This window comes from Haemaphysalis longicornis, unplaced genomic scaffold (assembly GCF_048455015.1).
Source record: "Haemaphysalis longicornis isolate Haplotype H1 unplaced genomic scaffold, Haemaphysalis longicornis Haplotype H1 scaffold_2, whole genome shotgun sequence".
Taxonomy (NCBI): domain Eukaryota; kingdom Metazoa; phylum Arthropoda; class Arachnida; order Ixodida; family Ixodidae; genus Haemaphysalis; species Haemaphysalis longicornis.
This window is the reverse complement of record NW_027526295.1, coordinates 218,988,225-219,000,901: the sequence shown is the minus strand read 5'-3', so window position 1 is coordinate 219,000,901 and position 12,677 is coordinate 218,988,225. Positions and strand designations below refer to the sequence as shown.

General features: G+C 53.5%; 1 protein-coding gene across 1 annotated transcript in view; it reads left to right on the top strand.

Moving 5' to 3' along the window:
* Positions 1-12,677, top strand: part of Shc (SHC-adaptor protein) — a 32,263-nt gene that overhangs the window by 1,747 nt on the left and 17,839 nt on the right. The gene's annotated exons all lie outside the window — the stretch shown is intronic.

Genomic DNA, 12,677 nt, shown 5'->3' with positions numbered 1-12,677 from the left:
CAGGCAGAGAAGAAGCGAGCGCCGCTGAGGCCGCATCCAGCACGCACTCTGGGAAAGTTGTTTGATGCAGACGAGGAAGGCGTTTGATTTGCGTGTCAGTGAGCTTGGTGGTGGTGTTCCTCGAGAAAGCCGCGTGAACACCGTTTTTCCTGCGGGCAGAGCGCTAGCCCGCCAATTCGGCTGCAAATACGTCTGAGCCACTCACTAGCAAGGCTGGCTTGCTGTCGCGCGGTGACGTAAAGACATTCATTCGCGAGTCCGTGGTCTTGTACAGTACTACTGCCTCTCAAGTGCATGCGTTTCCCTCCCTATCCTTGTTGCAGCACGCGATTGTTCCCTGCTGTGGCGCGGAATTGTGTGTTCGCGCACTTAACCACCTCCGTTCTTACCAATTCCTTCGTAAAAAGATTCGTCTCACAACTCTTGTGAACCATTCACACCCGTAGACCTCCACGAAACACGTCAGCCACGGAGCAACGTTACTAGTTTATTCTAGTAACGTTGCCACGGAGGCTTTCATTGAGCGCCCACTCCGCCAATGACGATGGGTCGTCTCTTCGACGTCAACGTGGCCCGCCGTAGTAGGGAGCCATTCTTCGAGTGCGCTGACTAAAGCCCATTGTTCGGGCAGTGAGTGAGCTGACGGCGGACAAAGCGCAGGAAAGGAGGGACGGGACAGGTTTGTTTGACGTCGCGCGGAGACTCGGGAAAGAAGCTGGCGAATTAAAATTCCAGACACGCGCCCGCAAGCAAGAAGCCAACTCGGGCGTAAAGCGGAGCCCTGCGAGGCACACCGCTCGAGACTGGATGCGTACGGCCTTGAGAAGGCCGCTCTGTGCAGTCGCTTCGTCCGTGCTGTGTTATTCCCTGTGTACGGTGACGATAAACAGCGGCGGTCTGGGCGGACCCAAGAAGTCAGATGCGTGGCGAACCCCGCGTTCCCAGTTCCCTGCCGCTCCTTATTTTCGGCCCTTCGGACACTAGAAACACACACCACGAAGTCACTCACAGGCGGAATAATTGCTGCTCGAAGGACCTGCGCTGCATTTCGCCACGTCTTAAACATCAGCGCAACAAAATTTGCCCCTGGGTCTACAGTTATTCCTCTTCGGATCTTCTGTTACAGGCGGCCCCGTACGTACACAGGAAACCCTCTGGCGTCGTTATAAGCGGCTTTTCGTTGTAGGTGGGGAAAGCTTGCTCGCTCCCTGCACTGCAGTTGGTTCCGGGAAAAGCTTCGAATGAAGTGATTTCGTTACGGAGGGACGAAGTAAGAAAATTCGGTGGAAAGGAATCGAGCAGCGCAGGTCCGGAGGCCTAGTTAGGCCAATGATGGTGTTAAAACGGGTTTTTACTGTACATTTTTAGATGGTTGCACTGCTCCGAAATTTTCGCTTCCGTTCAAACAAAAGCCTGACAAGGAGGGGTTGCTGTGCATCTGGTCTGTGTCTTTACGCGGTCACGGTTATTACGCAATGAGTGTCTGCATTCCCCTCCAGCGCACTGTGCCCACGTGCTCTCTCGGAGACCGCAACTTTTCCCCGCCGCGTTTTGCCCGAGGCGCCAAGGCGAGGTCGTAATTAGAGGCACGCATTATCCCATGCGCGCCGCAACACACGCATTGGCCCGCGTTTTTTTTTTTTTTTCTTTAAGTGACGCCAGCTGCTAAGCGTGCAGTTTCTTATCTCAGCTTGGAGCGTATGTATATTTTCTGCCTACGTAAGGACGTTGTTTGTGAGGCGTGAGAATTGGGACGTATTGCAGGAATGAAAAAAAAAGCGCCGGGTCGTCTCGTGGAAGCGGAGCGGGATGTCAACAACTGTGCCCCCCCCCCCCCCCCCCCCCTGCACACAGTGCACTGCTGCCGACGCCGTCAGGAAGCGCGTCTTGGGCTTTTCGAGAGCCCGTCTTACGCTGGGCGAGATAAGCGCGCAGTATTCGCCCGATACTTGGGCGCCCTATCTTGTGTGTCGGTTCAGACGTTTTCCCTCTCATCCGCCGATAGGCACGGGAGGAGGGCGTTTGTTTGCTGAGACGGGTCCCTCTTGCGCGATGCCTGCTTTGCACTGAGGGAGCGCTCGCTACGCCCGATTAAATTTACCAAGTGCACGTTATTGCGTTTGGACCAAGGAGTGCGAGCGCTGGATTGAAAAAGCCGCAGCAGTGCGCACTGCGACCCCCCCCCAGGAGGTCTTGTACGTGGCACAGCCGCTAGCGATCTCTAGTAGCGCTGTCTGGTTGATACACTATCGACAAGGGCGTAACTTGACGAGGAGAGGACAGAGACGACGACACGCACTGCTTCGCTGCGATGCACTTCGTTTTGCCCCACCTCTGTAGCCTCTCGCGCAGCCAGATCAGCCCGAGATAGCCTGTTGAGCTACAACGAAATAACTACTCATTACAGCCTCTCTCTCCTCAAATACCCACCCCTCACTGACTTACACGGAAGAACGACTATGGAGGCTCGCACAGACCGAATCCCTTCCCAGTAGGGCCCTCCTCCATCACATTTATCCCTCTCCCATTTGCCCACTATGCGGAGACAAGGCCACGGTGCAACATCACATGTGGGCCTGTCCATATGATCCCCTCCCTCAAATCAATTCCTCGGAGCTCTGGGAGGCGGCGCTGAGCTGCTCTGACCCGGAGACAGAAGATCATCATAGCCCGGGCTACGAAGGTCGCCGCACAGCTCCGGCTGCCGGCCACCTCCCTCGCTTAGAGGTCTTCTTTAAAGTGATTCTCTCTGTCTCCCTCGTTTTGCCGTCACGGCAACGCATTTCTTCACGTACATTTTAAGCTTATGGGGCCAGAGCTTTAGCTTTATTCCCCGCGTGCCGCTTAACTGTCATGCAGCATCTTCCGACGGTGCACTGGTGCGGCTCATTTTTATCGCGGAGCCAAATTGGCGGCGGAACTGGAGTGAGAAAGGCGGCCGGGATTTATTTAGCGTGCGCCCCCGGAAGTTTCGGTAACCAAGCACGGTCGCCTCCCGAGGTGGTCTTCGTCAGGCTCGAAGCAGGCGGCTTTCTTCTTGGCCAGTTTATCCGGTCGGCGCTGTGGTCCGACGACGTCAGCGGCAAGGGCGGCCGCTGGCTGCAGGCACGCTTCCAAGGAATGCTCGCCGGTTCATTCACGTCGCTGCCGTTGCTGCTACACCGACCGACAGCCGGCTGATTCACACGACTCCGCCCCATTGGGAGCGGTCGCACCGCGCGCTCCGTCCTTTCCTCCGCCCGCTGTGTGAGCGGCCTCTCGAAGCTCATTTTTGCTGGGTGCGTTCAAATTGGTTTGCCGAGAAGCTCCCTTTTATCTTCAAATGTTCGCCTTCTCTCACCGCTTCGCGCTGAGTTCGAGACGTCTGTAGAAACCTTGGCAGCGCTGTGTGAAGATGGAAGGTTCAAGTTTGAATCAGCGACGCACAGGCCACGTGACTCATTGGTAGTCTGCGCACCTTAGTCATTAGTGCGTGCGCATTCGTGTCGCCTGGGTGTCCCGGGAACTGCCGGGCCGGTCAGGTGTGACTGGACAACGGGGAACGTGGCGTGTATGTACCGTCTGTTGCTATCCGGAATCTTGCCTGTCTCTCTCCCGTTGCCTTTGTACTGAACTGCGGTGCGCGTCTTGTTTTCGGAGGTGCGAGAACGAAACGGTGACGAGCTCGCGTCGTCATGTACGTGCTCTTCGTTAATTGAGACCGAAAGGTTGGGGCATCGTCTGTTCTGCCCTCAAGCAGTCCACACCCCCGCGTTCATGGGACGCGCTTGTCGCTTGACTTGGGAGTATTCTGTGCGCGGGCGTGGTCTTCTTCACTTCACAGGTGGGTTGATTGAGCAGTCTTATGCGGCGAACGTGTCACAAACACTGAACTGGAGCACTTCGAGGTTAGCCGAGCAGCGTATAAGCTTCCTCGGGGGTCGTCTATTCAGACGGGCATGTTCCGAGGCTTGCCCTGTTGTTACGCAATGTTGTTGTTTTGTAATCGGGTGGCCTTGCCGAAAAAAATTCTGTTACTGCTGCTTCTACGTAGTTTCATCCAGCTTGTGCGGTTCGTACGCAAGCAAGAGACCCGCGCCATTGCTCGTTGGAGGACGAACAGTTGGGTATAATGAATCATCATCATCAGCCTGCTCAGGTCCACTGCAGGACGAGGGCCTCTCCCGTTGACCTCCAACCGCTCCTGCCCTGCGCTGCTCGAGTCCCCAGTTTACCCCCAAAATTACTCTATTTCACCCCTGCATCGTGTTATTGGCCTTCCCCTTCTTCTAGACCCATCTCTTGGTATCCACTCTGTTACCCTAACAGTCTGTACACCGGTTGTCGGTTCGTCTCACTACATGGCCAGCCCAACTCCATATCTTTTTCTTTCTTGTACTTTAGTTTGTTCTCTGATCCAGGTAGCTCGTTTCCTGTCTCCGAGTGTTATTCCTAACGCTATTCGTTCCATGGCCCGTTGAGCCGACCTAAGTTTGCGTTCTAATTGTTTCGTAAGGCGCCAAGTTTCAGCTCCGTAGTCATCACCAGCAGTATGCACTGGTTGTAGCTTTTTCTTTGTAGTGACAGAGGTAGCTTACTTTTAGCTATGTCGGAGTGGTTGGCGAGTGCTCTTCAGCCCATATAAATTTTCTGTGCCGTTGTTTTTTTTTTTTTTTTTTTTTTTTTTTTTTACGTGGTTGGGGTCAGCACCAACCATCTGTCCGAGGTAGTTTGTTGCGTCTTCTAGCGTTTCGTTTCCTAAGCTAAAGAAGACGTTCTTTCTTGGCATGCTTACTCCTCGTTACTTTTGATTTATTCATATGTGTTTTTAGCCCCACGGCCGTGCTTTTTTATTGCATTTCCTCAAGCATTGTTTGCATGTGTTCTGCAGTCTCGCCTCAGCAAGACTATGTCGTCCGTAAACCTCAAATGACTCCACTATTCCCCATTTATCCTTAATCCTATTCAAGCTTTCTAAATACCCCCTCCAGACATGCCGTGAATAGTTTTTGACAGGTGGTATCTTGTTGTCTCACTCCCTTTCGGATAGGAAATTTATAGTTTTGCTTGTGGAGGGTTATCCTGCCCGTGCATCCCTTATATATGTCTTTTTTCTATATTCCCTCGTCTTCGAACGCTTATAAAACAGCTGCGGTGAATCCAGACGTCAGCGAATCTCATCAGGAAGCCGGCGTGTCAGCTTACGCCTTCAGAACCGCGCGTGTAAAAAGCAAAACCGACAAATGCTGGCTCAGTATCACTGCAGGCGTGCGCGACAACGTCGTCGGCCGGAAACGTTTTTTTTGCTCTCTATGCCCAACCCATGCAGGTATGGAGTGCTGCCTGCTCCGGAAGTAACGATCATCCCGGATACCTATAAGGGGCTACACTATAGGAATGTTCAACCATGCTAGGAAGGCTCTTAGGGACACAGACAGTACTCTCACACCAGAGAAGGATCTGGCCACCCCGGTGAAGTAGTTGGCCGCCACCTCCCATGGCTAACCAAATCAACTCTCGGCCCTCTGCAGTCCCCAGCAGCTGTAGAGCATTCATGATGAAGTCTGTTGATTGTTGACTATAGCCGGAAAATTTTTAAGCGATAATTTGGAGGTATTAGCGTAACAAAAGCAGGTACGTTACATTTTTGGTTTGTGCCGATGGTATACGGTGTACGAGGAATCTTTCAGCTTTGCCACCATGTCTGTTTCTTGGCCGTGTTGACGTCAAGAGGCACGAATACTGCCGCGATGCTTCTTGGCTCCAGACATTCTGAGGCGCTCGCCTGCGACAACGAAAAGCTCCTCCGAGAGGATACGTTGCACGTTTGGATCTGAACACCTCACATCAGTAGCAAAGCGAGAAAGAGAGAGAAAAAAAAGGATGAGCTGCGAAGCTGTGGTGCGTTTTACCTCAATCGACGCAGCTATGCACAAAACAAAACACGTTTGTTTGTAATTTGCGGTTGAGCACTCTTTCTAGTTGAAGCTGAATGAAAATTTCAAGGGCCAGAGCTTCATTCTAGGGGACAAACTTGGGGCTGTCTGTTTGCGACAAATAAACGAAACTCGCCGTAATGAGAGTACTCTTAGCGGCCAGTTTGAGCGTGATCTTCTCCACGATACCTAATTAGACTGAGAGCTTTACGGAACATCTGACCCTATGAGCAAGTTTCGTCAGCACCTAGCACAAGAGACAGCTTCGCTGTGAAAAAAAAAACGAAAAAGAAATCTCCGGAATCGCCGGTGCCGTGCGCATTTTCAGTGCACGCACGTGGCCGGCACGTCGTTCGTACGGAGCTTCCTTGGCCGGCTCCGATTTCCTATCCTGTGTGGCGCGCGCGTCGGAATGCAATTCCCTCATCCGGTTGGTGGCGACTGGCAGGCGGTGCTTTTGCCGGCGCCAATTTGCCCGCCTGTCGGCGTTTGCCGACGTGCGTCGCACTTGAATGGCATGTTCGAGGCCTCGGACACTTGGCCTCCGCTATGCGCCACGTCCTGGCAGGCAGACGCGATACAATGCTCCTCCACCGCTGTCTTTCACAGTAGCCTTTCACCCCAACCGCCTCTTGTGTTTCCTGATCGAAGTTCCTTCTGGCTCTCTCAGCTGCCTTTCTTGAGTAGGAGTACGGACAAGAAAGAAAAAAAAGTCCGTGTTTGTCGGTGCCTCCATTACGCGTTAGCGAGTTTGGCCTTGATTGGCGCGTGGGTAGGGGTTACTTTTAGGATAGCCAAGTTTAAGCCTAACAATCAATGATAGCGTTTATCCCCAGGATTTTTCGTTTCCTTGTTACCAACATAGCTTTATCGTTGAAAAGGGTACCCAACGCTAATGCTGCCCAACCACCGTCACAGCGTCAGTTGGTCCAGTTTTTCTTTCCCCCGAATCGAATCAGTTTATTCAAAAGTACAAACGTACACAGAAATAGGTCCCGAATAGAAACACTGCCGGGGAGATGTCTTGCTATTGAGTTTAGCATGTTGTTTCGATAGCAGCTCGGGAGAAGGTTAACTGCGACTCGCTTCGCCCGGTTCTTCGCTGGCAGTAGACGCTACAATCGCCGCTTATTTCCTGTTTCCGGCGCCATCGTACCCTGACAGAGCCGGCCTAGTAGTGCTGCGGTAGTGCGTCGTCCCGGCCTTGCAAGGCTCTGCCGCGCGGGGCCGTGCTTTACGAGGCCGGTCTCTCTCGGGCCGGCTGGAACGAGTTGTACTACTATTACGCCGCCGCCGCCGGAGTGAGTGCACACACACACTCCCCTCGGCCTCAAGGTCGTAACTGCTGCTGCCGAACCGGGGAGGGCGCAGTCGCGGAAGCGGGCCCCTTTTGTCCACGTTTTGCGAAGGACCCGCGCGCGGACGGGCGCGGTTCCTGAATGGCGCTTTGTCCTCAATGGGCCCCGCCGGAGAGGGCAGCGTCGCCGTATTCTTCGGCTGCCTCGGGCGCTCCCTGAGCCGGCGCCAGAAGCGCTCTTTCGGATGCTGCTGCTCCCCGGCCTCCTTCCGTCCTCTCATCCGTCCCCCTTCCTCCTCCCGGCTGCTGGGAATGGCCCTATTGTCTTCTTCGCCTGCCTTTGCCACGCCGTGCGCACGACTCGCGCCATCCACCGTTGTCGGGCTGCCGGAATGCTGCGGCACGATTGTTTGCTCCGCTGCTTCGGTTCCTTCCTTCGAGTGTTTGCTTAAATACGAGAGCGTTTAATGACCCATTGAGCGAAAAAAGCTGGCGTCGGAATTCGTGGAGCGGCTTCTTGGGAAGCCTTCCGTAGCGCGAAATCGCATACTCAACGGCAGCCAGGTGTGTCCGTCCGTGCCAGCACACCGCAGGTGAAGTAAGGTGGCGGAAGAACGCGCAGTCGAACGAGCGAACAGACTAGCAGCGAAAGTCGTCAACTCTCCCAATAGGCAGGACCGAGCAGCGGCGCAACGCGTCGCTGACGGATCGAAGCCATTCGAAAGGGTTAATGCGGATCGCGAAGCAAAGCGTCTCAAGCGGAAAGACAGCGAAACCCCAAAACAACGCGAAGCGGAAGCAAGCTGTCTCCGGCGTTCAAGCAGACATCAATGCTTTCGCATTCACAACCAGTGAGAAGTACTTGGCTGCCTTCGGACTCTTTCAGTTGCGCAGTGTAGAGCGCGAATACTTCGCGAATTTCGTCGATTCCAGACAAACGAGGGCGCAGCGTCGCGAGAAGTGGGTCGTGGGACGTTTGGAGGTCTCCGGATCTTGCCGAAACGGAGACTGCACGTGGGCATGATGGGTTTGTCAGCCCCACAGCGGGCACGTCATTATACCTGAGGGGACATTTGGCCGCTTGCGTGAGTGCGATCTTGTGGGCGGCCTCAATGACTCCGAAGGAAGCGCAACGTAGCTTAGTTAACGCGACGCATCAGCGGTGTGTTGCGCTTGGTTGAAATCGGGCGCGAAGAAGGCAGCGAGCGCGTGCTTTCACAAGTCGGGAAACCTCACGACTGTCTTCACTTTTTTTTTTTTTTTTTTTCTGCGAAGCGATCGGGGACTTTCCGAGGTAGTCGACTTCATTTTGTCGCCACGCGTGGCGAGCTCTTCTTCGCCGAACCGCCGCTGTGTCGCAAAGAGAAGTGTACGTTGCGAGCGTGTGATACCACCATCCCGCGCACTGGATTGCGTCGGTCAGCTGGCGTTTGTGCCTCCGTGTACGTCACGCGGCTTGCGCGTTTTCTTCATTTCTTGCCGCGACGCTGTCGTACGGGTCGCGTCTTTGATTATTCCTCTTCAACTGTTTCCCCCTCCACCGGGTCGTCCCGATGGCTGCGAGCCAGCGGTGTCACGTACACGCGTGCGCTGTTGCGCAACCATGCGTCTCGCCCGCCGACCGGAGAAGTCCTCCGTCGTCGTCGTCGTCGTGTACGCCGCCCACCGCCGCCGGCGTTGTTTGCTTCTTCTTCCCGGCTTGCGAGGCCCTTGTTAACGTCGGGAATGTGCCGTACAGGTGGACAAGACGTTTCTCCCTGTTTCGCCAGTTTCCTGGGAAGTCGAGAAATAGTGTTTTCGGTGCCAAGAGATGACGCGCGTTTCTTGCCCGCATTAATAAGCGACTTCAGTTCTCGCTGTCGGCCCCGTTTCTCGTAAAAACAGCGTCTTTGGCGTCATTCGTTGTTCAGCAAAGGCTACGCTGCTATCGCTTCCCAATGGAGGTGCGCTATGGTCTTGTTTCCTCCTGCTATCAATACCAGTATTCATTGACTGATTGCAGGGTTGAACGCGCCGACGCAACGCAGGCGATGAGGCGCGCCGTTGTGGAGGGCTCCGGATTAATTTTGACCACCTGGTGCTCTTAAACGTGCGCCGAAATCTCGAACACACGGGCGTTTTTGCTTTTTGCCTCCATCAGAAAAGCGGCCGCCGCGGCCGGGAATCGAACCCGCGTCCTCGTGCTCAACCGATACCAGTATTGATGCGTGTAAAGGTGTTCACGCTACCTCTACTCACTCACTGGTTCTTACGCGCACACCTTACTGCTGCTGTTGCCAGTGTTGTCCGCTTTCGGGAATAAGAGGAGATTGTGAAAATAGCTTTGCTATTGTTCGGTAGAGTCCGTGAGGCCGTAATATCTTTGATGACTGGGATGAAACGGTTTCTGCTGCTTGAATTCTTTGCGTAGAACTGTTCTGGAAAGGGGCAAACCTGATATTCAAAAAGCGGTTATGTACTGAGTCGTAAATCTCGCCAACGGCCCAGGTGTAAGCGCCTCTGCGCCTCACTGGAGCGTCCTGTATCTTATGAAAAAGCGCGCACCCGCCGCGGTGGCTCAGTGGCTAAGGCGTTGTGCTGCTGAGCGCGAGGTCGCGGGTTCGATTCCCGGCCGCGGCGGCCGCTTTTCTGATGGAGGTGAAAAGCAAAAACGCCCGTGTGTGCAAGATTTCGGCGCACGATAAAGATCCCCAGGTGGTCAAAATTAATCCGGAGCCCTCCACTAGGGCGCGCTCATCGCCTGCTTTGCGTCGGCGCATTAAACCCTACAATCAATCAATGGAAAAGCGCGTGACTTTGTCATATACTCGCCTCCTTTGTACGTCACGCACGGCCTTGTCACTTTTGGGGGGTGTTTGGTAAGACTATGGTTTACTGTATATGTAAGTATACCACGCTGCGACGCCACGAGGCGTTAGGAGACTTTGTCGACTTTGGAAGAGTGAATTTTTCAGCCTTGACATGCGCTGACGTCAGCCTTGACGTCAGCCTTGCCCTGAGATGCCCCGGCGGGTGCCACACTAACCTTGGGTTTTATTGGGTGTGCCTTATTGTTGGGGGGGTTCGATTTATTTTTTCGGTATCGAAATAGGGACAAGCTTTAATTCCGTAATTGAATTGGGGACACTCACGAGGGACTTTAGGTCTGCGTGTCCGTTTCACTGGTTTTGTCTAGCTTTAGAGGCCTTGAAAGAGCGGAACATGATGTGCGCAGGTATTTCGCCGTGTGTATCCCTGATCTCTTTTTAATCTTTTCGAGGACATGCATGACAGTAATGGAGTTAGGCTTCACTTTTGTGCTGTTTTTAGCTTGGGTCTGCTTGGGTGAAGTATGGGCGGATTACATTAGGGGAAACGTCTTTGTTTTGTTTGTTCCTTTGCACCGAAATAGATTTTACGACAATAATAAAAACGCCCTAAACTCCAGGCTGACGAAGGGAGGCGCAACTTATTGCGGCTGCTTCCGTCGAGGCTTGTGAAAACTCGCGTTTTGGAATATTCCATCGGAAGGTTTCGTGCCAGCTTTTTTTTTTTTTTTTTTTTCACTGAGTTTATTGGCTTTTCGAGGAAGCGATGGGGAACGTTCTGTGAACTCGCTACATCATTAACGGCGAGCGGTGTTTCAGCGTGGCATTTGTTCAGTGGCAGGTTTATTACGTCAACGGAAAAGGGAGGTGCACGCTGTGCGACTGTTTTATTTTAAATTGCGCTTTGTTTTCTAGCGCTCTATGGGTTGCTTTGATTTTTTTTCTCCTCTGGCTATGCGTATTTTGGAGCGCATGCGCGAAGTGTCATTGTCCTTGTAGATTGCCTTGAAAACCAAAAACGACTCATTCGGACCCTCCCCCCCCCCCCCCCTTTCGTTACTTTGGCCGAGGTGAAGTGGAGTTTTTTGGTGTGATTGGCCCTTTTTATCGCTCTCACACGAGGGGGGGGGGGATCGGGAGTGGTTCCGTCACCCCACGCGCGGCAACACGATCCACGATGGTGAATTGTTGGCCGTATCTCGGGCCATTCTCGACGTCCCTGTGCTTTATCCCTGTGCCGCGCTTACAGTTGGATTCGCTGTTACGGCGCAGCGGGCTTTCCTTCGTGTCCTGTCCTCTTTGTCCTGTCTTATCGCTGTTAACTACGCATGTAGTTACAAGCCCGCATTAACACCGGCTTTTCTTCATTTCGCTGCAGCGGCTCTTTGTTTTGATGGGCGCGTCTAATGACCGGCCGGACTGGTGCGTGCAACAAACATGGGCCCGTGGCCGTCGCGTGCTCCCTTGCGAGCCTCCTAGGTGCGGTCAGAGCGTGCTGCGTGTTGTGCAAGTTCACTCGCCCTTGGCTCACCGCGTCGCAGCTGCAGCTGCCCGTGAATGAGCCGTCACGTGGTTTCCGTCAATGAGGCTGGCACCAAGTGACGAAACGTCTCCAGTGACGCGGCGCCATGCGTCCCGCTTAAAATCGCGCTCTGGTTCGCCGAATGTGTTTGGCCTAAAACACTGCGGTTCATCTCCTTCCCCGAAGGGCGACTATGACAGCATGCCCGGATTTTTTGTTATTTTTTTTAATACGGTTATGACTAATAAATTGTGTTTAAGGCCAACGGAGAATGACGCTCATCTGCGCTCCGAGGCGAACGCGCAATCCTGTGACGCCGTGGGAGCGCGTCCCGAAGCCGCCCGAGTTTGCATATTCGCTGCAGTGTTTTCCCTCATCTCTTTGCGCGCCGCCTTTCCATCCGGCTGTGCGAACAAACTTTACCGCTCCTTCACCAATTCTCCACCGTAAGATCGGGTCTGCGTCGTGCTTTTCGCGTGCAGATGAGGAAGGTGCGACACGCAGTCTCGTTGCTCATCTGGTCGCCGCTGTCGGGGCTCTTCTTTGTGCAGTCTAATTGGACTCACCGCGGACAGTCCGCAGGGAGTCCTAGAGTACCAGAAAAATGAATGCCAGATCAGATCTCTTCTCGGGGAGCCCGCGCTGGGTCCGGCACTTGATAATCGAAGAGTCGCATACCGTAGTGTTGTTCGTATTCGGCTATTGATCTTTCGTGTTTCACCTGCGGAAATATCGGAAACAAGCACGCCATCTGTTTGCAGTTATACGCTGCAATTTGGAGCCAGAGCGTCACTTTCGTGCGTGTGCTGTCTCCATGTCCGCCATGATATAAAGGTTCGGTTGTGGCATATTTGAACGGTCACTTTGCTAAGCTTCGTTTGCATGCAAGGAAATTTCGCTGTTAGTGTGTTCTGGTTCATGTTTTCGTGTTTGTATTTCATTTATCCATGACTCCGCATGAATGGGGCCGGAGATAATGCCAGTGAAGTCCAAGTGAATAACTATTCTCAAGGGAATCTCGTCTCCTGTAGTAACCGAAAAAATGTGCGTCGCGTGTGCGAAAAGTAACTGAAAGATCCAAACCCTGCCAATAATTTGTGCCCATACGTACACGTAAACGCTCGCCCCTTCTTTGT